The sequence below is a fragment of the Gopherus evgoodei genome, chromosome 1, assembly GCF_007399415.2.
Source record: "Gopherus evgoodei ecotype Sinaloan lineage chromosome 1, rGopEvg1_v1.p, whole genome shotgun sequence".
Lineage (NCBI taxonomy): Eukaryota > Metazoa > Chordata > Testudines > Testudinidae > Gopherus > Gopherus evgoodei.
The window spans coordinates 333,675,288-333,702,745 of record NC_044322.1 but is presented as its reverse complement, the minus strand read 5'-3'; the positions used below and the strand labels follow the sequence as shown (position 1 = coordinate 333,702,745).

The following is a 27,458-nucleotide window of genomic DNA, read 5'->3' as shown; positions in this document are numbered from 1 at the left end:
TCCTGTCATCAAATTCACCTCTTAATCCAGCCTCCAAGAGGTGGTGGCTATGTCAACAGGAGAAGGTCTCTCGTTGACATAGAGCTTTCTACACGGGGGACTAGGCTGGTATAACAGTGTTGCTCAGGGGTGCCCTGAGCCAGGCAGTTATACTGGTACAGGTCTGTAGTACAGCCTTGGCCTAAGACCATCCACGTTAACCCTGGATGAAGGTGTTCAAACTGGGGGTTTATGAAGTTATCATAACCCCTTTATATTCATATATTTAGTTAATTTGGATTCATTTTCTGAATGTCTCGATGTAGACAAGCCCTCAGGCAGATGTTGCATCAATTACGCTTGTTCACAGCATAAGGATTAGAGACTTCAATTTTTTTGAATGGAAGCTGAAATTATGGAGCACATTCAGGCACCTTGGAATAGGTAAAGAATGCTATATCTCAGCACAAATATCCGTTCTGTCACATCTCAACTCCCAATTTGAGCCTTGTGTAATTTTTGATTGAACTGCCAGATCTTCAAAGAGGAGTGTATTTTGACATAAAATAGTTGGAATTTCCCAAATATTAACATTTGTCCTATATTAATTCATTCATTGTTGCAATTTCCTGCCTCTTAGTCTACTAGTATTTTTACCTTAAATTTAGTTTATCAAAAGTATGTGATTATGTAATGCTGTTCTCTTTATAGGGTAATCTTGCTTCATTCATGGAACTGCAGATTGTAATGCAGACCATGAAAGCTGAACATATAATCCATGTTGCAAGATATATCTTATGGCCATACAGCGAAAATAAGAGATACATTGTTTGAAATATTTAATGGATTTATAATATAATTTCAGCAATATTTGTAGAACCCATTTCTTGATGGATCCGATGGATAATAGACTCAGCAATTTTCTCACTTGTTTAATGCAGTTGTGTTCACATGTGCTACAATGAAATTCTTTAGGTGGTTTAGGGATCCAGATGTTGAATCTAGCATTTGAATGATAGGTATACATTTATCACATTTATTGAAGGACTTTAACTTCATGGTCCTCCAAGGGGATGTCTATACTACAAAATTAGGTCGATTTAATAGAAGTTGATTTTTTAGAAATTGATTTGATAAGTTGATAGTGTATATCCCCACTAAGCGCATTAAGATCGTTGGTGTACGTCCACATACCGAGGCTAGTGTCGACTTTCAGAGTGTTGCACTGTAGTAGCTATCCCACAGTCCTCCGCCACCCATTGGAATTCTGGGTTAGCTCCCAATGCCTGATAGGGCAAAAACTTTGCCGCGGGTGGTTCTGGGTACATGTCGTCAGGCTCCCCTCACTCCCTCCCTCCATGAAAGCAAAGGCAAAAAATCGTTTCTCATCTTTTTCCTGGGTTACCCATGTACACAACATACCACGGCAAGCATGGAGCCCGCTCAGCTCACTGTCACCGTATATCTCCTGGGTGCTGCTGGCAGACGGGTACTGCAGTGCTACACAGCAGCATCCCCTAGCCTTGCCGTGCGGACGGCAGACGGTGCAATACGACTGCTAACACGTCGTCATTGTCCCAGGGGTGCTCCTGCTGGCCTCAGTGAGGTCAGTCGGGGGCACCTGGACAAAATGGGAATGACTCCAGGTCATTCTCTTCTTAAGTTTCATCTAATGGAGATTCAGTCCTGCCTGGAATATCATGCCACTGGAGGCTTCTGCCTCAGGCTGCTCTCCCAGTCAGCAACACCTTGCGGTCGCACCTACTCCACCCTATCCCTTGTTCCCATGGCTCATGAAGCCTGGACAGTAGTAAGGAACAGTTCAACTATAGACTGAGCAAGTACAGAATGGTGGTAGAATGTACATTTGGACATTTAAAAAGCTCGCTGGCACAGTTTACTGACTCAGTTAGATCTCAGCGAAACTAATATTCCCATTGTTATTACTGCTTGCTGTGTGCTCCACAGTACCTGTGAGAGTAAAGGGGAGATGTTCATGGCAGGGTGGGAGGTTGAGGCAAATCGCCTGGCCACTGATTACACACAGCCAGACACCGGGGGGGTTAGAAGAGCACAGCAGGACACGCTATGCATCAGAGAAGCATTGAAAACCAGTTTCATGACTGGCCAGGCTACGGTGTGACAGTTCTGTTTGTTTCTCTTTGATGAAAACCCGCCTCCTTGGTTCACTCTACTTCCCTGTGAGCCAGCCACCCTCCCCTCCCCACTTTGATCTCCGCTTGCAGAGGCAATCAAGTCATTGTTGTTTCAAATTCATTCATTTTTTATTAATTCGTCACACAAATGTGGGGATAACTGCCAAGGTAGCCCAGGAGGGGTGCGGAAGGAAGGAAGTACAGGGGTAGGGTGGTTGTAGGGGCACCCCTTAGAATGGCATGCAGCTCATCATAGAAGCGGCATGTCTGGGGTTCTGACCAGGAGCAGTTGTTTGCTTCTCTGGTTCTTTGGTAGGCTTGCCTGAGCTCCTTAAGTTTCATGCAGCAATGCTGTGGGTCCCTGTTATAACCTCTGTCCTTCATGCCCTTGGAAATTTTTTCAAATATTTCAGCATTTCATCTTTGGGAATGGAATTCTGCCTGCATGGATTCATCTCCTCATACAGCAATCAGATGCAGAACCTCCCGTTCAGTCCATGTTGGAGCTCATTCAAAAGTTTGTGGGGCTTTTCCAGTCTACTAGGCCAGTGCATCTGAGTTGAGAGTGCTGTCCAGAGTGGTCATAATGGTCAAATTGTGTCCACACTACCCCAAATTCGACTCAGCAGGGTCGATTTCAGTGCTAATCCCCTCACCGGGGAGGGAGTACAGAAATCGATTTTAAGAGCCCTTTAAATTGACAAAAATGGCTTCATCATGTGGACGAGTGCAGGGTTAAATCAATCTAATGCCGCTAAATTTGACCTAAATTCGTAGTGTAGACCAGGGCTAAGTGAATTGCACTGTTCCATTAATTTGACAGTTTTATCTATGAAATATTTAATCTTAACACTCAATTCTCCATTTTCTGTAAACATTTTTGAGCACAGGAACATAGTATTTGTCCTATCTGATCAGACTATTGCTTCTCTAGTCCACTTTCCTACCTCTGGTAATGCCAGAATGCCTGGTGCTCAAAAGGGTGACACTAACTCAATTGTTCATTGTTATATATGTGAGTGGTGATGTGACCTCTTTCCTTACCTCTATAGTGATCATCCTATGGTCTCTAGCTTCAAATTCAGTTAAATCTTATCTTAACCTATGTAGGTATAAAAGTTTCCATTTTTCATAAATTTTTCCAGACTTTATAAAATTTCATGTGCTATGTTTTACTCTGACCTCCTATGGTATTCAATTTTACAGTTGGCCTTCACGCTGTGTGATGAAGAGTGCCTTTTCACTTGTTCTGAATGTATATGCTATTAATTGTCCTTATTTCTGTACGATATTAGTAGATACTGTAAAAATAAATAAGCTAAAATGTAAGGATTGATCAGCTTTAACTAGTTTTCACAATCTTAAACACTTCAATCACATCTCCTCTATCTCTTCTCTATTCTATGATAATTTGTCGTAGTTCATATGTAAAGCCTGCCACACAACTAACCATTTTTGCTTTTCCTTTTAGTATTATAGTTGCTGAGACAGTACGTTGGACAGGGTACAAAGGCACCCCAATACACATGGGTTTATCTCTGGGCAAAGTGCCTGGAACAAATAACTGGGATTGGTGGGGATACTGAGATTGGATGAGGAGTCTGAGAGATTGGAGCTGGGGGCCAGTGGGAATGGGGGCAGATGGAAAAACTGGAGGCCAGGATGGTGGAGAAAGATCAAATAAGGAGTCAGGAGGGGAACAATTGGGTCGGGGTCTGGTTGGGTAAGGAGACTAGGAGGGGGAGTCCAGAGGACTGAGTTTAGGATTTATGGAAAAGGAGACTAGGACTAGGAAGAGAAGATAGAGGGTGTGGGACTGGCATGGTGAAAAGCCAAGGACTGGGACAAAGAGCAAGGATGAGGAAAAGACGGGCCTAGGATAAAGATAATCTGGAGGGAGTGGAGACAAACTAGTGGGGGAATGCGCAGAAGAGTTGGTGCCTATAGAGCATATTCCACATCCACAGCCTGGAATGAAACCCAAGATTCCTGACTCTCACCCTTCCTCTGCTGTCAGCCATCAGCAAACAGCTGTGAAATCTACTGTTAGTGCTATCACTTCTTTCATTAGCTCAAGTTGTGGAGGTCTGTGTGGTGGAAATAAAGATTCTAACCCTGCTGATGAACCATGTGGGTGTCAGTCGATATGATGTCATATGATGGAATTTCTGGGTTTTTTCAGTTTGCTTTTTTAATAACTTTGGAAGTTACACATACAAAAACTGAGCTAAAATAACATAATTAAGGTTGCAATGTCAAGCACCGAGAATTAGAAAATGCTGATATTAATGTTAATTTTTCAGAGCCTTTAATTTTCATGATCACTGTTTTTTTTCCACAGGACCCCTGCCTCATTCAGTGCACAAGGTGGACCGGCTCTGTGGCTGAATCAGAGTTGTGCAGTAAAGGAGGCTGTTTGAACTAGATTATCTTCCTAGTTCCTTCTTGCTTCATTTCTTGCAAAGGTTGGAAGTCAGGTGGTGAAGGAAGCAGGGGATTACAGAAAGAGAAAGGATGGTCCTCATAGTTAAGGCAATTGAATGCTGCTCTGGATAACTGAATTCTCTCCCTGCCTCTGCCATGAAGTTCCTATGTGATTCTGGGCAAGTCACTTAGTAAGCTAGTCTTTGTGGAGGTGGTTACTTATTATATATTCTTTGTTCTTTTGGTGAGCCTATGGTGTGCGTGCAAGTGGTTGTTCCCAATAAGTCTATCAAGATACAGAGAAGATGCTATAGCCCCAAAAGTACGAAGCCTAATGGGGGCTTAGGAGTAGCCCCAGGTAAGCCTTGTGAAGCATAGGGAAGATAATCTAAAGAGTTACGGAGAGGTGGATCCAACTGAGCCTTCTAAGGCTTTGTAGCTGAGAAATTCCAAAGAGTCTCTCTGAGGGGTTTCTTCCCTCCTACAGTCCTCAGTAGGTCTAGAGGAAGGGGACTTCCTCCCTTGGTCTTCTCATCTGCCTCTCCCTACCTGCTTTAAGGGGCTGTTTTCACTGCAGATTTAACTTGGGCTCTTACTTCGGTGTTGCCCTTAACCCAGCTCCTGTTCCCACACACAAGCCTCTGCCTGGGTGTAATGGTACTTTACACCCAAACTAGTTGGCCTTTGCAACGTATAGGTCTGTGCGGGTTACACTTGGGCTGATAACCTGCCACTTTGCAGTGGCTAACCATTCCAGTTTTGATAGTCTTCCAATGCCTTCCCATGATTCTCCTACCCAGAAGGACAGACAAGGTTCTCCCACAATTCACTGGGAAAGAATATAGAGTGGATCAGTTTACTGCAGCACAAAGAACTGTAGGGTATAACCCCAGAAAAACTAAATACTTCCATGATTGAATGCAACACCAGTGTGGATGCAGTTGAGTGTACACATTCAAATAGTGCTTTGCAGTTTGGCCACTCACAACTGAGGTAGGCTACCCTGGCAGCTCAGGACCCTGATGTTGCTCACCTGAATTAACTCTGTAGTGAAGACATATCCTGGGTGACAGCAGAGAGCCGCAGGGGAGGAAATGTAACCCTGAGGCCCGAAGGAAGGAAACCTTTTCATGAGCCTTTTGATGGCAAAAGATCTCTTGTTCTCATTGATAATTCGCCATAGCAATTGAGCTCCTGCCTGAGCTCTAGCACTCCTGGGAAGAGGTCTAGAGACTTAATTTTTATTTATTTTTCCCCAAAAAAAGAAAGCTTAGGTCTCTGTCGTGCTGTCTGGAGCGGCTTATGACCATGAGCGCCTGCCTCAGGGCAGGCTCTTCAAAAACAGGGCAGATATCTCAAACTGGTAGTATGTTCTATAATAAGATTTCACCAAGCAGTGACAAATGTGAACTGGATCACTATACAGTCTTAAACTGCAGTCACAGTCTATCTTGCCACCCAGGATAATTTGACTTAGTGATAAATAGAGTCACTTACAGCAAAAATCACAAAACATTCAGGTTGCTTCCAATCCCAAGAGACCAATCACTTACCCCAGATCAGTTGTACCCTAGATCTTAACCAAAGACAACACCTGTAGCCAATCCTGCGCTAAACTATCTAAAGGTTTACTAACTAAGAGAAATGAGGGAGTTATTTACAGGTTAAAGCAAGCAAGGATATATACCCAGATGAGTTGTAATGTAAGTTCTAAGAGTGACTGAGTTGTAGAGACCTGTCAATTCAAATGTCTTTTAGGGCACAATCAAGGGTAACCCATGGGGATTTCTGATTCAGTTTAGTGTCCCTGGCCCTATGAGAGTTCAAACAGCAAAGAGATGACAAATTTTCCTCTGTTTTATTTCCTTCATTTAGTCACCAAGTCCATAGAACAAGCTTCCTTGCACATATCATTTCCAACATATCTCTACATCACGAATTGGCAACCTTTGGCATGCGGCTCACAAGGGTAAGCACCCTGGTGGGCTGGGCCAGTTTGTTTACCTGCCGTGTCCGCAGGTTTGGCTGATTGTGGCTCCCACTGTCCTGGCTGCCGCTCCCCGCCACCCCCATTGACCTGGAGCAGCAAACCACGACCAGTGGGAGCCGCAATCAGCTGAACCTGCAGACGCCGCATTCATTCCTTGATGGCCTATCTGATTTGATAGTTTCTTCTGGACAGGTGTAGGAAACATCTTCACCATCTGATTTTACAAGGTTTAGAGTAAATATTTTTAAAGTGATAAAGCAAACATACATATTTCCTTATAGCATGGAATACAGACCATTATAAATAAGATTTATGCATGCAGCAACTTACAAACATTCTGTAGAATCTGAATACTAAATGCATTCTTATAAGACTACCTAACACTGACACATAAATAAACTGATCGGTCTCCAGCTGTGAGTTTCAGTTCTTAGCTTATGCCTGTAGCCTTGGCAAGAGCTGGGCCTTGGTTTACCAGCATCAGTGTCCACCAGTCCTTTGATGTGCTGCACTAAGGTCACAAGAGTCTACATTGCCTGGAGACATGCCTAAATTAAATGCCATTAACCTTGCAGTCAGTCTTTAATCAATTTAATTTTGGTCCTGGTTCTCAGCCAGGAGATTCTGATAAGCCAGCTTTATTTCTCTCCCTTTCCTCTCTTCTTTCTTTTATTTTTGCTACAAAGTGGCACAAAAAAAGTTAAAATGTTTTTAAACTGTTTCCCAGCTGTATTAATTGATGTCATATTCAAATTTCCATCTCTAGTCCACTTCAAATTTTGTAGCAAATTAACGACAGCCCCAGAATTGACCTATCAATTTTAAGTCCAATATGACTTTTGATTTTGGTTGGTTGTTTTCATTTCTTTCTTTGTTTTTTTGGGGGGTAGGGGAAACAGGGACATAAAAAAAGGCTAATAACGTGTTCTTAACTCTGTAACTACTGCTGAGTTAAGAAGTCTCATCTACTATTCCATACCATCACAGGAAGCAATTCTGCTCCTGTGAAGTAAATGGGAATGCTTCCCTCAGCTTAAATCGGAGCAGGATCAATCCCTATCTTTTCAGAGGTTAGCAGTGAAATCCTGGATACGTTGAAGTCAATGGGAGTTTTGCTATTGACTTCAGTGGGAACAGGACTTTACCCTAAACGTTTTTTTAAGTTAAAAATTGCTAAATTCCTTCATCTTCTGAATGTTGCCTAGATGCAATAACTTGTTCCCTTTGTTAGTACTTCAGAATGTCAGTTCATATTTGCGTACGGATACAGTGTAAATTCATATTTTCACTTTTGTTCAGAGATAGAGACCTCATTCTGATAAAAAACACAGATACCTTATGTACATTTGGGCGTCTGTGTAAGGAGAGCTTCTTGAGATTTCTTCAAGTGTTATGTGTCTTACAGCAATAATGGGTAAAGAAAACATTGTATACACTTTCTCAGGTAATCCGTTTGTGGGAATTTGAAGAATCTGCCTTTTCCACATTGTACCTTTGAGATTAGCATTTGTTAGCAAGTTACAAGTTTATACATATTTATTCAAACCAGAATTTTCTCTTGGAAAGGCTAGGCGAGGAAATAAAAATTGTGTGTCAGGTCTGGAGGTCTGCATTAGCTTGTAAGTTTGTCTCTCTAACCAAAAAAAACCTGGTCCAATAAAAGATATTACTTCACCCACCTTGTCTCTCAGGGAGTAGTAAACACAACTGTGTGCATCATTGGTTTTGTAAGAGTAGGTGGCGTTTCCCAGGAGCTTGAAATATTTGTTTCAAATAGCTACTTATAAAAGTGTGGGGCCTGTTTTCAGTGGAGGGCTCTCTAGAGGCTAAATGCAATGTGTTTCTTGGTGCACTAAATTTAAAAAGCTATTTGTTCAAGAAAGGGGATGCACCAGCCTTTGTCAGATACGTACAGATGGCTTCTGTGTTGCGACAGCCCCCCAGATAACAAACAAATTGACTACATTTTAACTAATGATTACACGTTCTATATTTAATTACAATCCCTAATTACTTAATTTATTTGTCATTTATCTTTCATTCAATAGAAGAAAGCATAATGCAGTACTAAATAGCTGTTTACGTGAGTAGCAGAGGCGTGTGCAGAAAGAGAGGGAGAGAAACATTTCCTAGAGTAACTAAAACTGTGGTCCTGATATATTTGCAGTCTTATTTGTTTTGATGTGGGTATTGCATATTAGTGAAAGTATTCAACATTAATACTCCTCTCTGTCTGTGTACTTGCTGTATCCCATTGATATATATTTATCTTACAGTGTTTACTTGAATATTGATGGTCTTCAGCAGTCTCTGCACTGCATTAAAATTTGCCACTCGTTTAATTCAATTTCTTTCATATTCTGATTTTGCTGACAAAGTCTGGCAGTTGGTAATGCAAAGTTTAAATTGTAAATTCAGATCTTTCATTTTAAAATAATTCCCTAACATATTAGATCCACTAATCAAGTTATCAGAATGGATATTTCATACACTGCGATGTGGCATCACCTTGTTTCCATGCTTAACTTATCTTTCCAGGTTTTCAAGGAGATTCTGCTGCAAATGAGGTCTGAAGCATTAACTTTAATGGATTAATCAAGATGAAAGGAGAGGACTGATCTGTCCAAATGTGCATTGATTCATCTCCAAAACACTTAAAATGAGAGTGCTACCAAAAGCCCAGCAGATGTAGACTTATCAGTATATAAAACCTGAGACCAATTCATTCTAAAAATACATTTATAGATTAGTGGATCAGAAACCATTTTCAAACCCAATTAGACGTGTTCCTCAAACAAGTGGAAAGTCATTTCTCTAAGGGCAGATTTTATCAAGTTCATCTCAATAGTTTCTAGGATTAGTGCTAAGCATTAGGTAAATTTATCACATTATTAACATACCAATACTGTATCAAACAAGTGTCACTTTCCCCTGCCCAAAGTCTGATGCCATGCTTGGTTTTGTTTAATTAATTAATTAAAACACCACATGTAACAGAAGAGAGATTGTTGTGGGTTTTAAAAATTGTTTAACCCTAGTATAAATTTCTTAATTTTTTAATCTATATTTTCCTTAATAGTCTAGAAGGATGTTCTCATCTCTGATTGCCATGATTTTTAAATGTACATCATTTGTGTAGACAGATGGTTATCCTTTTCTGGTTATCAATCCCATGCTTCAGAGCATAAATGGATGACCCTCCAGGGTCAGGAAGAAAGATCTTTCTTTGACAAAATGTACATTTGTCCAAGTGCATTATAAGTGGTATAGGGAAATGGGATTCTATTTCCTCTGTAGCACAGGTGAATAGGGTGAAGGGCAATGTCAGAGCCAGGCTATAGATGCTGCATGTCTTGATCAGCAGTTCCTGTTTGGGAAGCATATAGGCTATGGATGTTTTAACTGTTTATAACTCAGCCTAACAGCTTGCACAGAGTGTCTCAGGTTTGTATTTATATGAATTGCTTTTCATAGGAAGATGAAGAGCCAAACTGTATAACAAGGGATACCAAATAGGATATTTAAGTATAGCATTAAAGAGTTAATAAATTGTTGGTAGCACGGTGGAGACTTTGTAAATGAATATGGTGGGTGTAGTGTAAATGTGTATTCCTTTTTCTGACTTACTCTGATTTCCATATCCTTCTAAAAATTTTTCCTGTTTTGTTGTTATAGCCTCAGTAGCCATTAGCTTGACCAATATTAGTTCCTGATCTGTTAGACATTTAGTATTTAAAATAAACCAGTCTTTTCATTTATTACCATCCATTGCTTATTGACAAAATTAGGTGATCTAAAACATGCTTATAGAATGAACCAAGGATTTAAGAGTGGTCATGTCAATTACTAGAGCCCGAAACTGAACCGAATATTATTCTGTTATTAAAGGAGGGGAAACCAGAACATTTGAAGTGTCAGACTCAAGGTTGCCACTCTTTTGCAACAGTGAGAATGGTTTAGAATCTTATATTTAATGACTGAGCAGTTTTGCCACTTCATCAGGAAATAGGAAAATGCTGGGTCTACATTTTAAGTATAGGAGGCCTACTAAAGACCTCGTCTGCTGGATAAGGGTAATTTTACATGGTGGAGAGGAACATTAACAATGACCTGTTTTATATGCTGTCTATACTGTAGTAATACAAACCTGATAAACTGGAGACAATAGCTACTTAGTTGCTCACCTTTTTAAGTCAGAGTCTTTCTGCAATTATCTATTCAGTTGTCTAATTAAACGTTTAAAGGCCAGATTTTAATACCCTTCCTCATGCTGAGTAGCGTAACAATCTTGGGGTTCATTAAATAACAAATCAGTGAATAAGAAAGGAATAAAACTTTAATAAAACAAACTGGGGAGCATTTCTGGTGACCTGCTGCACACGGCCATGCGGCCCCATCTCCAAATTCCTATTCATAATACTGTTCCTTATGAAGGAGCATCTCTAAATTATAAACTTCTACAAACATATACCTACATCACGGATCGGCAACCTTTGGCCCGCGGCCTGCCAAGGTAAGCACCCTGGCAGGCTGGGCCATTTTGTTTACCTGCCACGTCCGCAGGTTCGGCTGATTGTGGCTCCCACTGGCCGTGGTTCACCATCCCAGGCCAATGGGGTCTGCGGAAAGCGGTTCAGGCTGAGGGATGTGCTGGCCGCCACTTCCCACCACCCCCACTGGCCTGGAGCGGCGAACTGCGGCCAGTGAGAGCCATGATAGGCCGAACCTGCGGATGCACCAGGTAAACAAACCAGCCTGGCCCGCCAGGGTGCTTACTCTGGCAGGCCACAGGCCAAAGGTTGCCGATCCCTGCTCTACATCTTCCCTGTGAAGAAAAACAAATGAAATCTTAATAGCTGTCTAATAGCACATGCATTAAATTTTCAACCCATGTAGTACATTTCCATAAACACACTGTGTCAACTACCTAGAGAGAAGGAGATTATCACAACATCACTCCTGAGTGCTTCTTTACCTCTCACTTTCCTAAAATACCCCTTCTGCAAGCAGGTTAGCTAGTCTCTGAGTCTTTCAGGATGTTTAATCTCCCGCTCTGATCTTCTCAGTATCAGCCTTTCATTAGAGTGTGAGTTGTTCTCATGTTCCTTGACAGTTTCTCCTTTGTGCATCGATGATAAGGGATCAGCCAAATGGGAAATGCTAGAGTCCACATCTACTTACAATGTGTTGGAACTTTCCGGGATCCTTTCAATTACATAAATGTGTTCCCCCGGTCTGTCTGGACTACATAAGACCTTAGATGCAACTGTTCTTTAATGGCACCCCTTTGGCCCCAAGTATTAGAGTTCCACAGGCACACTCTATATCACCTGGATTAAGAGATGGGAGATCATGGGCCCTTTTTTCAAAATAATATTTCTGTTTCCACTTCTGATTTTCTTTCATCTTCCATATGGTTGCATTGTTATGAGATTTCACCAAAGTTATCAGTAATTAGTAAATTAGATCTGATCGTTCTTCCCATTAACAGCTGAGCTGGAGAAAAGCCATTCTCTAATGGTGTACTTTGGTAAACCAGTAACACCTTGTCATAAACAAATAGTTAAGGGTTAATGCTTCTTTTACCTGTAAAGGGTTAAGAAGTTCACCTTGCTTAGCTGACACCTGACTAGAGGAACCAATGGAGAAACAAGATGTTTCAAAATGAAGGAGGGAAGTTTCCTTTGTTTAGTCAGTTTCAGTTTCAGCTGGAGTGAAAAAGATCAAGGAACCAGCCTCTTATCAGAGTAGTAAGTTTTAGAAAGGGATAAATAGGTTTATGTTTATTTTCTTTGTAACTTGTCCTGGTACCATTAAGGGAATTATCAAATTTGGGTATTCTTATGTATATTAAGATTTTTGCCCAGGGAAACATCCTCTGTGTTTTGAATCTGTTGTCTGTGAGAGTAGCTGGTATGCTAATCTCTCCCAGAGGGTTTTCTTTTACCTTTCTTTTGTTTAATTAAAACCTTTTTCTTAATACCTGATTGATTTTTTCCTTGTTTTTAGATCCAAGGGGGTTGGATCTGGATCCACCAGGAGTTGGTGGGAGAAAGGAGGGGGGATGGTTAATTTCTCCTTGTTTTAAGATCCAATGGGTTTGGATCTGTGTTCACCAGGAAATTGGTGAAGTCTCTCAAGGCTACCCAGGGAAGAAAAGTAGTGCTTGGGGGTGGTGGCAGTGATACCAGATCTAAGCTGGTAATTAAGCTTAGAAGTGTCCATGCAGGTCCCCACATCTGTACCCTAAAATTCAGAGTGGGGAAGGAACCTTGACACACCTTACACAAATCACCCCCACTGTGAAAAATCTTTTTCATAAGGCTATTTATTGTCTGTATAGACCTTTCACAAATCCATTCGATTGGGGGTAATTTAAGCTTGATGTTTTGTGATGAAAATCCCAATCAATGGCAAATTGCCAGAATCTGCACTGGAAAATTACAGCCCATTATCGCTGAAGACTTCACGTGGAATTCCATGTCTAGAGGAGATTCCCTTCATACTGGCTATCACAAACTTTCTACTAGTACTGTGCAGTGTACAGATTTCTGGATACAGAGAATAATAATCTGTGACTATTAAATAATTCTTTGATTGCCAGGTAAATAAGTCAGTGCCAACCTTCTCCTAAGGCCTTTGTGGAACTGGATGAGGTCTCAATGGCTCTGCCTGTTGGCGTGGCTTGTATTTCAAGCATGAAAAGCAGTTTCTTAACCATGTAGTAATATCATGATTGATCCACAGCCAATACAGCACCTCTCATGTTTGTACTTCTCAATTCCCAAATGACCCTCGTGAACTTCTGTAGTATTTCTTTTCAGAGGCTCATTGGAATTACAACCTTACTGCCTTTGAAAATCACTCCATCTATCACAGTAAGTTTGTATCTGCAGTTCTAATAGTCTCTTATACTTGGACAACAACTTCTTATTTTTTCAGGCCATCCTTTAATGATCACTTCTTTAAGGATTCCCAATGATTCATCTGTTTTCGTTTCCTCTCTTATTTGTTGCAGTTTCCTGTTAGCTATGGGAATTGACTTTACAATCAAATCTGCATAGACTTACATCTCTGTCTCTAAAGTGTTTTCTGGTTTCATGGAGCCACTGCTCTGGAAAGTGCATCTTCAGCGAACATGAATTAACTGGGCATGTAGGTCACAGCCAAGTCATACTTTTGTAGCTTTATTATAATTCTTTGAATCCCTAAAGTACAGTCATCAAGCAGTTTGCTAAATAACGCTATCAAGGGACTGGTGGTCTGCTTCAGCTTCCACTGTCTGTCCATAACTATACTGATTGAATCTCTTACAGACAAACACTAGTTTGAAAACCTCCTTTTTAATCTGTGTGTACCTGGTTTCTGCTTCAGTCAGTGCTTTGAATGTACATGCCACTAGTTGCAACGACCATGCTTCTGTAAAATCCCTGCACCTAACCCAGATTGTGAAGCATCTGCTGAAATTTTAATAGTCCTTCCTGGTGCATAGATCTTCAACACATGTCAGCTGTTGTTGTAAACCATCCCATGATTCCTCCTGTTCTGCACCACAATACCATTCATTTTTATTCTGTAGGAGTTTTCTTAAGGCCACTGCTTTGGTAGATAGATTAGGTATGAATTTTCCAAGATAAGTAACCATTCCCAGGAACCGTTGGACATCTTTCTTTGACTGGGGACATGGCATCATTTTAATTGCTGAAATCTCCCTCTTATTGAGTTTTACATCTTCATTGGAATTAATGTCCGCAACAGAAGTCAGTTCTGTAATCCCTAAAACACATTTCTCCCTATTTAGTTTGAGCTTTGCAACTCTAGTTGCATCCAGGACTCTCTGAAGTCTACAATCATGTTCCTCTTTTATTGAGCCCCATATGATGTTGTCATCTACTGAGGTGTCAACACCATCAATATGTTCATAGATCACATGTATGGTTTTGTGGTACACTTCTGGTGCTGAAGCTATGTCCAAGGATAAGCGTAAGAATCTATATCTTCCAAATGGGGTATTATATGTGCATAGCTTTAAGCATTCTTCTGTTAATTTTTGTTGCCAAAAACCTGAGAATGCTTCCAATTTACTCATATATTGAGTGTTTGCAAATTGAGCCATAATGTCTTCTCTGGTTGTCGTTTTGAAATGTTCTCTTTTGATAATCTTATTGAGATCTCTGTGATCTAAGCATGTGTGTAGCTGGCCATTACTTTCTCCACAATGACAAGGGAGCTCACCCATTCTGTTGGCTCCTGAAATTTTTGTTTTACTGTACTTGCATTGCTCCTATCCTTGCAAGCTCAGCCTTGAGTTTATCACACAGAGCAAATGGTACCTTCTATATGGATGATAACTGTAGGGACCTGCTTTTTTATCCAGATTGTATGTTCACAATGCAAGCAACTCAACCCTGGAAACAAGTCATAATATTCCCAAAAGAGTGCCTCATAGCCACGTTCAATATGATCTTGTATTGAGAGCACCCATTTTACCAGACTGAGTTTCTCACATGCAACCAGGCCTAAAATTAGTGTGACCTCCTTTGGCACTACAATAAACGGGAGCCTGTGTGTGGTGTTTTTATGGTTGATGCTAGCAGTACACCTCCCTTTCACTGTTATATTTGTTCCAGAATAACCAGTTACTTTTGTTGGTCCCAGTTTGGTCTTATTATCAGTCTCTCATAATCTTGTTCAGAGAGAATATTAATCTGAGTTCCTGCATCCAGTTTTAGTGGAATAATTGTTCCTTTCACTGTCATAGGCAGTATCCAGTCCCCCTCATCAGGTTTGCTAGATCCAGTATGTCTATTAAAAACTCCTCAACCAGATTGTCTTTAACTGATTGCACTTGACTTTTCTGCATTTGGGATCTGCAGCATTTTGAAAAAGGATTGTTTTCCCCAAATTTATGACTGTTTCTCAAAGGCAACACTCTGTTAAGGGCCATGCTGTGATCCACATCTTCCGCATGACTGTCCGTACCCAGTCTTCCCCCTAGTTTTCATAGCGAGGGATTCCACTCTTTGATGTGACCTATTCTGGCTATATTCTTTTGTAGTCAGTGCATGAATAACCCTTTTTAGTGAATTTAGCTTTTGGCTTATGCTTTCACAGTTCTGCTGCCCTGCATATTTGGCGAGCTTTTTCTGAAGTTAAGTCTTTTTCACAGAGCAATCTCTCTCTTTACATATTGTCTTTAATGCCACAAATGATTCTGTCTCTGACCAGAGACTCTGTCAGCTCACCAAAGTCACAGGTTTTCCTGGGTTTCCTTAATTTTCTGGCATATTGTTCTATATGGTGTTATCACTTTTTTGCATGCATGTAAAAAACTGTCCCTCTTAAAGGTTTTGTACCTTTTTGGTATGCAGTGTTCCTCAAATTTAGTCAGTATTTTACTTAATTTCAGGCTTTCACCTTCTTCAAACTTAAAGTTGTTATAAATATCCAATACTTCCACCCAAACATGTAAAAAGATAGATGATTTCACTTTATCATTTTTCTCCTCTGCCCCTTTGGCTGCTAAATAAATTCAAATCTCTGTCTGATTTTTTTTCTAGTTCTCTACAATGTTGCCTGACAACTGCAGACTGGATGGAAGTTGCAACACATCCATTTTTGATTCGCCCGTCCCTTCTTAAGCTAGTCAAGCTACTATTGTGCTCACCAAATACATTCAAAAGCAGCGTTTCTCAAATGGGGGCGCCACTTGTGTAGGGAAAGCCCCTGGTGGGCCAGGCCGATGTGTTTACCTGCCCCTTCCACAGGTCCAGCTGATTGCTGCTCCGGGCCAATGGGAGCTGCCGGAAGCAGACGCCAGTAAGTCCCAGCAGCTCCTTTTGGCCCAGAGCAGCGATCCGCGGCCAGTGGGAGCCACGATCAGCCAGACCTGCGGACGGGGCAGGTAAACACACTGGCCCGGCCCACCAAGGGCTTTCCCTACACAGGTTGCACCCCCTGTTTGAGAAACCCTGTTCAGAAGCCTCTGTGCCTTGTGCTCCATGTGCTTCTCTGGTACCTCCCTTTGTCTCTGCTTTCTGTTGCAACACAGAAGTTAACTCAAAATGACTGCAGTTTCCTTCTCATTCAGCACTTCTGACACCATGTAAGGATCTTGGGATTCATTAAATTACAAACCAGTGAATGAGAAAGGAATAAAAGAAAAAAGAGAGAAAAAAACTTTAATAAAACAAACTGGACAGCATCCGCTGCACCCAGACATGCAAAGTTTCCAAGCCCTGCATCCAGGGCACATCTCCAAATTCCTGTGTTCATAATACTGTCCCTTATGAGGGAGTGTCTCTAAATTATAATCTTGTACAAATATATCTCTAGAAATAGCACCTTATTTCACAAGTAGCCCTTACCCCGTGAGAAAGATACTACAATGCATCATTAAGGGCACTGCAATTTGGCCATACATTAGGATAATTCAGTAAAAGTGATATTTTATCAGAACATGATTTTCATCCCTCACTTCATTTACAAGTCTCTCTGTTTTAGTGTAACGCCAACAGACCCTGGTGGTCAGGATCAAACCTGGGACCTCTGAAACTTAGTGCATGAGCCTCTCTACAACATGAGCGAAAAGCCAAGTGGCCCTTACCTCGGGGCTTGTCTACACTGGCACTTTACAGCACTGCAACGTTCTCACTCAAGGGTGTGAAAAAACACACCCCTGAGCGATGCACATTTCAGTGCTGAAAAGTGCCAGTGTTGACAGTGCTCCAGTGCTGGGACCGGTCCCCTTGCGGGGTGGTTTTTTAGAGCTCTCTCCCAGCGCTGCACCGTGACAATACAAGCCACGTTAAAGTGCTGCTGCAACAGCACCTTAACATTGCCAGTGAAGACATGTCCTAAGGCTGTAGAGCAGACTCATTTTCTCTCTCTCTCTCTAAGTGGTCTTGGTGCCATTATATGGGACACAACACCATACCCAGGAGTTGTGTGGGTTACATTAGGACCACAATAATTATAAAAAGATGAGAACATGGGGTCAAATTTTCAAAAGCATCTAAGTCACTTAGGGCTTGGCTACACTGGCACTTTACAGCGCTGCAACATTCTCGCTCAGGTGTGAAAAAACACCCCCCTGAGCGCAGCAAGTTACAGCGCTGCAAAGCACCAGTGTAAACACTGCCCCAGCGCTGGGCTGCCAGTGATGTAAGCTAATCCCCACAGGGAGGTGGAGTACGTGCAGCTCTGAGAGAACTCTCTCTCAGCGCTGGCGTTGCGACCACACTCACACTTCAAAGCGCTGCCGTGGGAGCACTCCCGTGGCAGCGCTGTGCAGCTCTAAGTGTAGCCATACCCATAGAGGCCTAGCTCCTGTTGACTTCACATGTTAATGTAAACAAAGCTTAGGCACTTTTTAAAAAATTTACTACGTACGTTGCCTTTTTTTCAAATTCACTCTTTATATATGACTTTTTAATATGTGAAGGCTATACATTATTGGTCTGATTTTCAAAATTTCTGAGAAGCTAACAGCTTTTTGGAAAATCAAGTCCTATGGATCCTCATAACTAAGAACATAAATCTTATGTGAAGAACGTGTTAGTCTCCAACTCGTTCGAAGTATATCAGTTTGCTGTGTTTTGTTTACTTGTTTGTTAAACATTTCTGTACAGCAGGGATTGGCAACCCTTGGCACGCAGCTTGCCAGCCAGGGTAAGCACCCTGGCAGGCTGGGCCAGTTTGTTTACCTGCCGTGTCCGCAGGTTCAGCCGATCGCAGCTCCCACTGGCCATGGTTCGCCGCTCCAGGCCAATGGGGGCTGCAGGAAGCGGGGCGGGCTGATGGATGTGCTGGCCGCCACTTCCCACTGCCCCCATTTGGCTGGAGCGGCGAACCACGGCCAGTGGGAGCCGTGATCGGCCAAACCTGTGGACATGGCAGGTAAACAAACTGGCCTGGACCACCAGGGTGCTTACCCGGGCGAGCCGCGTGCCAAAGGTTGCCGATCTCTGCTGTACAGCATTGTAAGCCATTTTGTTCTGTTGTGGAGTGATGCTGTAAATTTTTATGGCTTTGCAGTTTTGAGCCATTTTTATTTGAATTAATTTGGTTTTAATCTACAAAATCTTAACGTTTGATGCTGGAAATGCATAATTTTGTTTAGTCTCCTGCAGTCTGAGAGTTTATTCTGTTTATTAATAGAAACTGGCTACCTGCAACTTTTCTGTGTGAGGTGGAAAAGCTTCATTTTTTGACTCCAACATAGGGTTACTAGACACTGTGATATTATCAGGACTGTCCCAGTGTTAGGGGCTTTATATTATATAGGGAACTATTTCTGTTCCCTCCCCCTGAAAAAAGAAAAAAAAAAGGGTCCTAATTTTTCACAGTTGCTACTCCAACAGCACTAATCTGCAAACATGACTGAGCCAAAGAAAGAAAGTTCTCATTCCTTTGTATAGACGTAGGCTGAGAAAATACAGATATTAATATTTGAAAGTAAAAATACTTGAGATGAGTCTATATCTTGTTTTCTGAGGGAACTAAAAGCATCTTGCATTATGCAGCATTTATGGTTTTGCTTTTTTATTTATTGCCATGACATTAACTATAATAATAAACTAAAGATCAGTAAATCAAAAGCTCTTACCTTTTCTTGATTAGTTTATGGCAGTGCTGGCATCTCAAAGGCTGTGAAAATATGGAGAAAATGAATAGTATTTGTATGCAGTGTTTATTTCCTGCACCATATTGTGTTAGCCTCACTATGAAAGAACACAGAGAGAACTGTGCATACATGGGGAACTTTTCATTCATTTTCCAAAAGGGAAAACTACAGAGTCATTGATTTCTCTTTTAAAGAAAGAAATTGCTTCATATCATAGACTACAAGCCAAATGCAGAGGTCCTTATGTAACCCACTAGTGTTACTCAGTGGTTACTCAGGCAAACTCCCATGAGTAAGACATCGGGGATTGGAAGGGGCGCAGAGAGTAAAGGTCACAGTGTTTGGGGCTAAATTAATATTTTGGTATTGAAAGGTACATGACCAAATCCTTTATGAAAACCACACTAATTTTAGACAAATAATTTCTCACCAAGTAGACAATCAGGGTTTCTTTTATCTTCCCCCCAAATCTCATTTTCTTCCTGACTATAGATGTGACAGCTTCTTTGCTGACTCTGTGGTCTGTAGGGTGACCAGAGAGCAAATGTGAAAAATTCGGATGGAGTAGGGTATATAGGAGCCTATATAAAAAAAAGACCCCAAAATTGGGACTGTCCATATAAAATCGGGACATCTGGTCACCCTAGTGGTCTGTTGCAATGGACTGCTAGTCCATTTGTGAATTACCTTATCTTAGCTAATTCATCTTGTATAGTGCTCCTTTTCATCTTTGCCTTTATGTAACGTGTCATCTCTGGAAATTGGTGCCCATACACAGAAGAATGCAATTTCAGAAAAGTAGCAAAATGTAGCTCAGGACATGTTAGTATATGAGGAATTATAACAAGGGGGCAGCCCCATCTATGGATGTGCCTTGTTACAAAAATAACTTCAGTTACCCCACTATGCATGGCAATTAAATGACAGTATTGAAGAGGCCCTTTCTGGTAGTTGATCTGTGCTATTACCAGGACACTGTATTTATTTTATTGACTTACACATTTTGCAAGTCTGCATTTGCTTGAGCATTGATATTTGTGCTAATCCATTTTAATGAAATTATATACTGCAACGTGTAACTTAATTACATGGTAGGCAGGAATGATGCATTGCAAAGTCATCTTAATGTACTTGCAGGTGCTCAGAGAGTATTGGCAGCATCTATTAATGTACTTTCCATTATATTTGTAGTGATTGGCACTTACTGTAGAGCCATAACTTAGAAGCAGTTGTAATTCAATACTGTGGTTTACTTTACAGTATGTATGTAGTTCAATGCTGAACTTTGAGGCAAAATCTAGCCAATTTTTTTAGTATTGTAAGGACATAATCCTTATTTTTTTAACATCATTATTGGAAAGTTAGTAATTCAGAGTAAAAGAAATCAGGTTTAATTAATGCACTTTATAGTACTTCAGAATTATCAGAATAATTGGGAACTTCTTGTTCTTGTTACAACTTTTCCAATGCTTTTTTTTTTTAATATCCAGAAATGTAAATGTGGGGTTCATAGACCATAAGCCAGGGTTTCTCAAACAGGGGTCGCCGCTTGTGTAGGCCGGGCTGGTGTGTTTACCTGCCCCGTCTGCAGGTCCAGCTGATCGCGGCTTCCACTGGCCGCGGATCACTGCTCTGGGCCAATGGGAGCTGCTAGAAGTGGTGCAGGCCGAGGGACTTACAGGCCACCACTCCTGGCAGATAAACACACTGGCCCGGCCCGCCAGGGGCTTTCCCTACACAAGCGGCGACCCCTGTTTGAGAAACTCTGCCATAAGCATTTGCAATAATGCCAGGCATTTACCACTTTGGATGTTCTTATTAACTGAATCCCTACTCTTAGTGTTAATTACATGAGTCAGATCATGGACCAGGAGGGCCATGTCTAAGACCAGATTTAATTACCAAACTTGGTTCAGAGATGTATTAAATCAGATTTGAACCTAAAGTTAGCCTCCTACAGTGAAAGATTAGTGCATTGATGTCACTTTATATGCAGTTGCAACACCTGACTACATAGATTTATTTTAAAAAAAAGTTAGAGCAAACACAATTTTAAATAAAACATATGATTGAGCTGAATATTTTTGATACTGTCTAAGAAAACAATACGGGTAAAGGGCATTCTGTACAGGCTAATACTCCTGTCCTCCATGTTTGGCACATTTCTACTCAGTTACGTCGTTTGGACACATGGGGGTGGGATGTTTGAAAGTACCTACATGATTTAGGGCAGGGATAGGCAACCTATGGCATGTGTGCCGAAGGCGGCACACAAGCTGATTTTCAGTGGCACTCATGCTGCCCGGATCCTGGCCACCGGTCTGGGGGGCTCTGCATTTTAATTTAATTTTAATGAAGCTTCTTGAACATTTTAAAAACCTTCTTTACTTTACATACAACAATAGTTTAGTTATATATTATAGACTTATAGAAAGAGATCTTCTAAAAACCTTAAAATGTATTACTGGCATGTGAAACCTTAAATTAGAGTGAATAAATGAAGACTCGTCACACCATTTCTGAAAGGTTGCCAACCCCTGATTTAGTGTGTAAGTCCCATTAAAAGTTAATAGTACTTGTTCTCTCAAATCATTTAGGTGCTTTTGAAAAGCCTGCCCATAGTGACCAACCCTGCCCATAGTGACCAACCCCTTTACAGTAGTTCTTCCCAGTGTGACTACTCCCATACGACTTGTCTAGATTAGATTCCCCACTTCCTCCCCAGATTTCCCACCGTTGTTACCACTGTTTCTGCCCCACTAGTGACAGCAGCTGTGGCTGTGCTGATGTAGACAAGATGCTTTTCAGCTAGTGGCATTTTAGGTACCCTTCTGTGCAGGCTTTCTCTGAGCAAGATTTGATTAGATGTTGCTTTCAAATCCTGGTGGCTGCTGCCTGGAGCTTTGTGTACAGAAGTTCGCCCAGCATTGCTACCACCAGTGGAAGTGAATGGCAATAGCAACAATGGGAAATTTTAGGCAAAAAATTTCCAGAGGCTTGGCAGGATCAGACATGTAGTTTCCAGTCCTCTTCCTCAGAGGCTCATAAGCCAGTGTATTATTTGTCTACATTCTCAAGAGAAAGAGAGAAGGTAAGAATGTTTTTAATTTCACTGGGCATGTATGACCCACTGTTACGTAGCATATCATAGACTAAGGCAAGCATTCACCGTTTCCCCCAAGAATGCTTAACGTACTCAACTAACTCTGTCAACTTCTATACATGTCAGCATCATGGAGTTCTGTAGCACTACATCCATTCAGTCTATTACTGAAAGTAACAAACAGTTCCTTTCACTCATTTTAATATATTCAGGTTCTATTTAATGACTAGCAAACATAACTAAATTAAGGGGAAATTCATGAATAATAGAGTAATATAATAATAAGTTTGAATCTGTATGGGTGGCCATGGGTGAAGCTGCTGGGTGCCTTGATTTAAAAACCAGTACAATAAAAATCTGCAAACATAATAAGCCCTAAACAGTCAACAGTACTAGCTTTGTGCATATGGATAATTTCATGATGTTGATAACTAGTTATTTGTATAAAAAAAAAAGGAGGACCCTGCTACCAGCTAAATGACCAAGCAGCAGAAAGCTTTACTCTTAGAGCTGGTGGGCCATTTGAGTTGTAAGTATATGATTCATTTGAAGTCCTCACACCAGATCCAAATGTGAAGTCTTCTCATCTCAGATTTCATCACATAGGATGCGGTGATCCAGTATGGTTGTCCATCATCATGCCAATGAATATTCCAACTCAGTCTCATGAAAAAGTCAGGGCAGGTAAAACTTTGTTCATGAAAACTCTGGGTTCAAACCTGTTTATTCTTAAACATATATGATATAAATCAAGAGACTATCTTGATTGGATGAGGGAGAGGAAAAACAGGAGGACAATCTGAATGCTCCTGCCAGAGCTACAGTCATTATAGCGAATGTTCATTCTGAGAATTTTTTCTTTTTCTTTTTTTTTTGGGGGGGGGGGTTTTGGCAAAAATGGGTGAAAGGGTGGCAGTATAAAGGAGGGGAAAGGTTTACATTTCCATCTTAGGTAAGGAATTATAGAAATAGTTTTAAAGTCCTAGTTTATTATCCATCTTCCTGAAATATTAAAAATAACTCTCGCACACATTTTTATCTTGTCAAAGCAATCAGAAAATTAAAGTTTAGCTTTTCCATTTCAGGCAGAGGTTTTTGTTTATGGAACTTTGCAGTTGTCTTCAACCTATTTACCATTGTAGGCTGCATATGCAGCTCTCTAGGTGTTATGTGGGCCACATCCGCACAATATGTACACAGTGTTTAATGTTTCTAAATGTGTTTCTTAAACTGCTCCCTTTGTGCTTTTAATCCTTGTAAAGGACTGCTATAATTTGTAGTCCTCAAACTGAGTCTGAGAGTGAATTAAAATGAGTGAGATGAAGAGGATTATTCTGATGGCAGTTCAACTTGGGTTGAAATTAGTGTGCATACAAGGGCTTGCCTACACTGGCAATGTTAAAACGCTGTCTAGAATGGCTGCTAGAGCTTTCCCTGCTCAGGGTGGCTGCACATCAGCTCCTACTCAGGATTGGAATAATCTGGCCCTTAATATTAAATGAAGAACATTGTTCACATAACAGAATTATTGGACTCGGAACAAAATCCCCTTTGATCTTCCCATGGGGACCAATTTCTATCCTGACTTATATCCCCTAGGCAACCCCATTCAAGTAGATTATGTTTCAGGAGATGTAAATCTTTGCCCCAGATCTCCATATTCTGATTTCATTGCATGTGTATAAATCCCAGTCATAGCAATGGAAGTTCCATGCTTGGAAGAGGGTTGAAAAGAGATCAATGGTGCTGATAGCAAGAGATCCTTTGTGTGGGTCAGAGAAGAAGAGTAACCGTCCCTACCTCTCCATTCTAGGACCTTGCCAGAGCAGGCTGAGAAAGTGGATAAACTGTGCGAGATGGTGGGTTGTTTGCTTGTTTGTTTATGTTGTTGTTGCTGTTATTATTTATTTGTTTTTGCCTAATAGGAACCAGGCTGACATCACAAATTTAACTGCTAAGTGAAGGGGGATTATTTTAAGCCAGATGTGAAGCTGAAGTAGGCGTCCAGTGAGTCAATTTGGCAAAATAGTTGAATAGATTATTCTTTAATGTCGAAATTAAACAGTAATAATAAGGAGGCCTCCTAATGAGAGAGGCAAGTGTTGTAGTTCGATGTGGCATTTTGTATTTAGTCACACACTTAAATCTGCACATTTAATATAAAATATGTTTTACTGTGAAACTTTACCCAATTCTTCAGTCTTCAGTATTTGCTTTTTAATGTTTATTACTCTCCCAGAAAAAAATTATATGTTACAGTTTGGCATCTTTCTATTATTTTTCCTTATGTGGATTCTTAATACAGAAAAGATCATTTCGTTCTTGGAGCTGAAACGCCAGTCCTACACCATGATGAATTTGGCACTAATAAGAATTCAGTTCCTAACTCAGGAATGATGATATGTGCTGTGATATCTGCTATGGATTCAACACCTCAATATAATAGGGTAGATTAAACGAGGAATATCAACCATGCTTTTTGTTCACTTGTAGCTTTCTCTCTTTTCATCCATTCTTTGGTGCTTTCATGTGTACAATTTGACTTATTTTCAAAGGATCAGAGCACAGATTTAAATGGAGACCCCCTAAAAATGTTAATAACAATAAGTCCTTAACTCCATTACAGTGTATCATACTAGCACTTAGTATGGAACTATTAACAATCAGGGTATTTTTTGTGGGGGAGATGGGGTGTTCCATAATACATAATTACGTGAGTCATTAGACTATGTAGTATTTGACATAATAGTGAAAAGTCTGATGTAGCTATGCATATAGAGCTTGATCCAAAGCCTTTGATGGTCCATTGACTCCAATGGCCTTTAGATTCAGTATTTTAAATTCAGTGGATAATAGGAACATTCAGATAGTCATAACTTGACTGTTTCATATTGTATATATTTAAGCTAACAAAGGGCTGTAAGATGTGAGAGAGATCTAAGGATCTACAAAACTTAGTTTCTGTTTTGTTTGAAGAGGATTTGATTTTTTAACAAGTCTGAAGGAATAACAAACTGTATTTCTTTAAAAATCCCAAACTAATTTATATCAAACGTGATTCCAAAGATAGAGTCTTTTTGCCTCTCTGAATTATAACATCCATAAGCTTGAAACTTGTAAGTCATATGAATATTGATACACCCAATGAATCTTTTTCATTTTTTAGATGAAACACAGCTCTTTTATCTTATCTGTCTCATGGATGTTTCAGGTCTTAAGTCATTAATTTAGGACTTGAGAAACATGAGTTCAAGTGTCTGGTCCACCCAGACTTCCTTCCAGGATACTGAGCACACTGTACCTCAGTTCCCCATTTTACAGATGGGAACAATAGGACTCCCCTGCCTCAATGGTGTTGTGAACATAAATGCATTAAAGATTGTGAGGCATGCAGATACTACTGTATTGGGTTCCGTAGGCGTACCTAAGATAGATAAAATAAATAATAGCAAAAGTGACTAAATCTAGATATCCCATCATCTTCAAGGATTGATTTATGCCTCCTTGTGAACATGGTCTATATTTGATTAGCTTAGTATAGATTAATACAGTACCTATCTATCTTAATGTGGTAAGGGCCTATTTCTTTCTTATACTTTTACCTCAAAATATTAAATGAATGGAAAGGCCAGAACTGCTAAGACCCTCAGTAGATTTAGAACATCAACAAAGGATAAGGATGCCAAGAAAGAGCATGAACACTGGATCAGGGCAGAAGGGAAGCAGAGGAAAATGAGAAAAAGAATAGCTGAATCTATGTCTTGAGATCAATCTAAAGAGCTGATTCATTTGGCAACAGCATAGCAGGATGGGGGAGCTGAAAAAAGAGGAGGGCCTATACTAACGGAGAAAGATTATATTGGATTGAGAAGAGGGATGGTGTGTATGTGAAGAAGTGTCATGATAAGAGTCAAATAAGCATTCATGCTTTGGAGGGCTTATCCAAACAGATTTTATCATCTGAATCTAATAAGCCTTGTCTGATACTAAAACAGAGGGAATTAGATAAGTTTGGCTCATTTTTACTTCCCCCTCCCCAATTTCATGTCAAAGAAAGAATTAATCTCTCAGATAATGATACTGTAATTCTCAATACATATATGAATCACAGCATTCAACAGGCACTGTAAGATCCAGTGCCCATCAATGATGATTGCTCCTGGCTGCTTGACATTGATTATATTCTCAATTTGAAGGCATTCTCTTATAAAACTGCTTTGCCTGCTACATTGATTCTCATTACAGGCACCCTCTGTATAGCATTCAACCAAATATGTCATTTAAAACATTAGCTTCTGTAGATAATTCTTTGTGTGATAAGTTAGAAGGTATTATTCTTGTGACCAGCACATGGTTGCAAAGTGTTTTTCTTTATTACATGTTTTAAATGATGAAATAGAGCAGGGTTTCTCAAACGGGGGTCGACGCTTGTGTAGGGAAAGCCCCTGGCGGGCCAGGCCCGTGTGTTTACCTGCCCCGTCTGCAGGTCCAGCCTGTCGCGGCTCCCACTGGTGGCATATCGTTGCTCCAGGCCAATGGAAACTGCTGGAAGCGGCGGCCAGTAAGTCCCTCGGCCCGCGCCACTTTCAGCAGCTCCCATTGGCCGAGAGCAGCGATCCGCAGCCAGTGGGAGCCGCGATAGGCTGAACCTGCGGATGGGGCAGGTAAACACAGCAGCCCGGCCTGCCAGGAGCTTTCCCTATACAAGCGGCGACCCGTTTGAGAAACCCTTATCTAGATCAATGTTCTATATAACAAATAGATTAATATAAACACTGAGCATAGTTTAAAAAATTGAACTGTGTTACTGCATTTGAATATATTATCAAGAGCTGACATATTATCCAGACTTTCTCATCATATATCTGTATTGGCACGAAACTGGAATACGTTATGTCACTTAGTGCCCTCAGTTTTAAATTCCATTGTCACTCATGAGAGTTGTCCTATGCTTGAAAGCAGGGGAACCACTGAGAGGCCTTGTGAGAAGGGAAGAAGAGCAGAGTGGCAACATGTCATGTGTGTGTGTATGTTTTTGGTGCTAGCCATACACTAGCTCAGCTGGCTAGCAGTTGACCAATTTTCAGGGGTTTATAAAACCACAGAGAGAACAGTAGTTTTTGTCAAAACCTAGAGGGATTCAGGCTCTGAAAAAAGGACATTCTGGGCTTTCAGGGACAC

At 40.8% G+C, this 27,458-nt stretch overlaps 1 protein-coding gene and 1 long non-coding RNA gene across 8 annotated transcripts in view; one reads left to right on the top strand and one right to left on the bottom strand.

The window, feature by feature from the left end:
* TAFA5 (TAFA chemokine like family member 5) overlaps positions 1–27,458 on the top strand; it is a 628,888-nt gene that overhangs the window by 415,315 nt on the left and 186,115 nt on the right. The window lies entirely within an intron of this gene.
* On the bottom strand, positions 13,291–15,994 carry LOC115644606. Its single transcript, XR_003998546.1, has 3 exons — positions 15,906–15,994; positions 15,064–15,068; positions 13,291–13,325 (listed from the first exon to the last, which is right to left on the bottom strand). It is a non-coding gene; the product is annotated as an uncharacterized LOC115644606 (long non-coding RNA).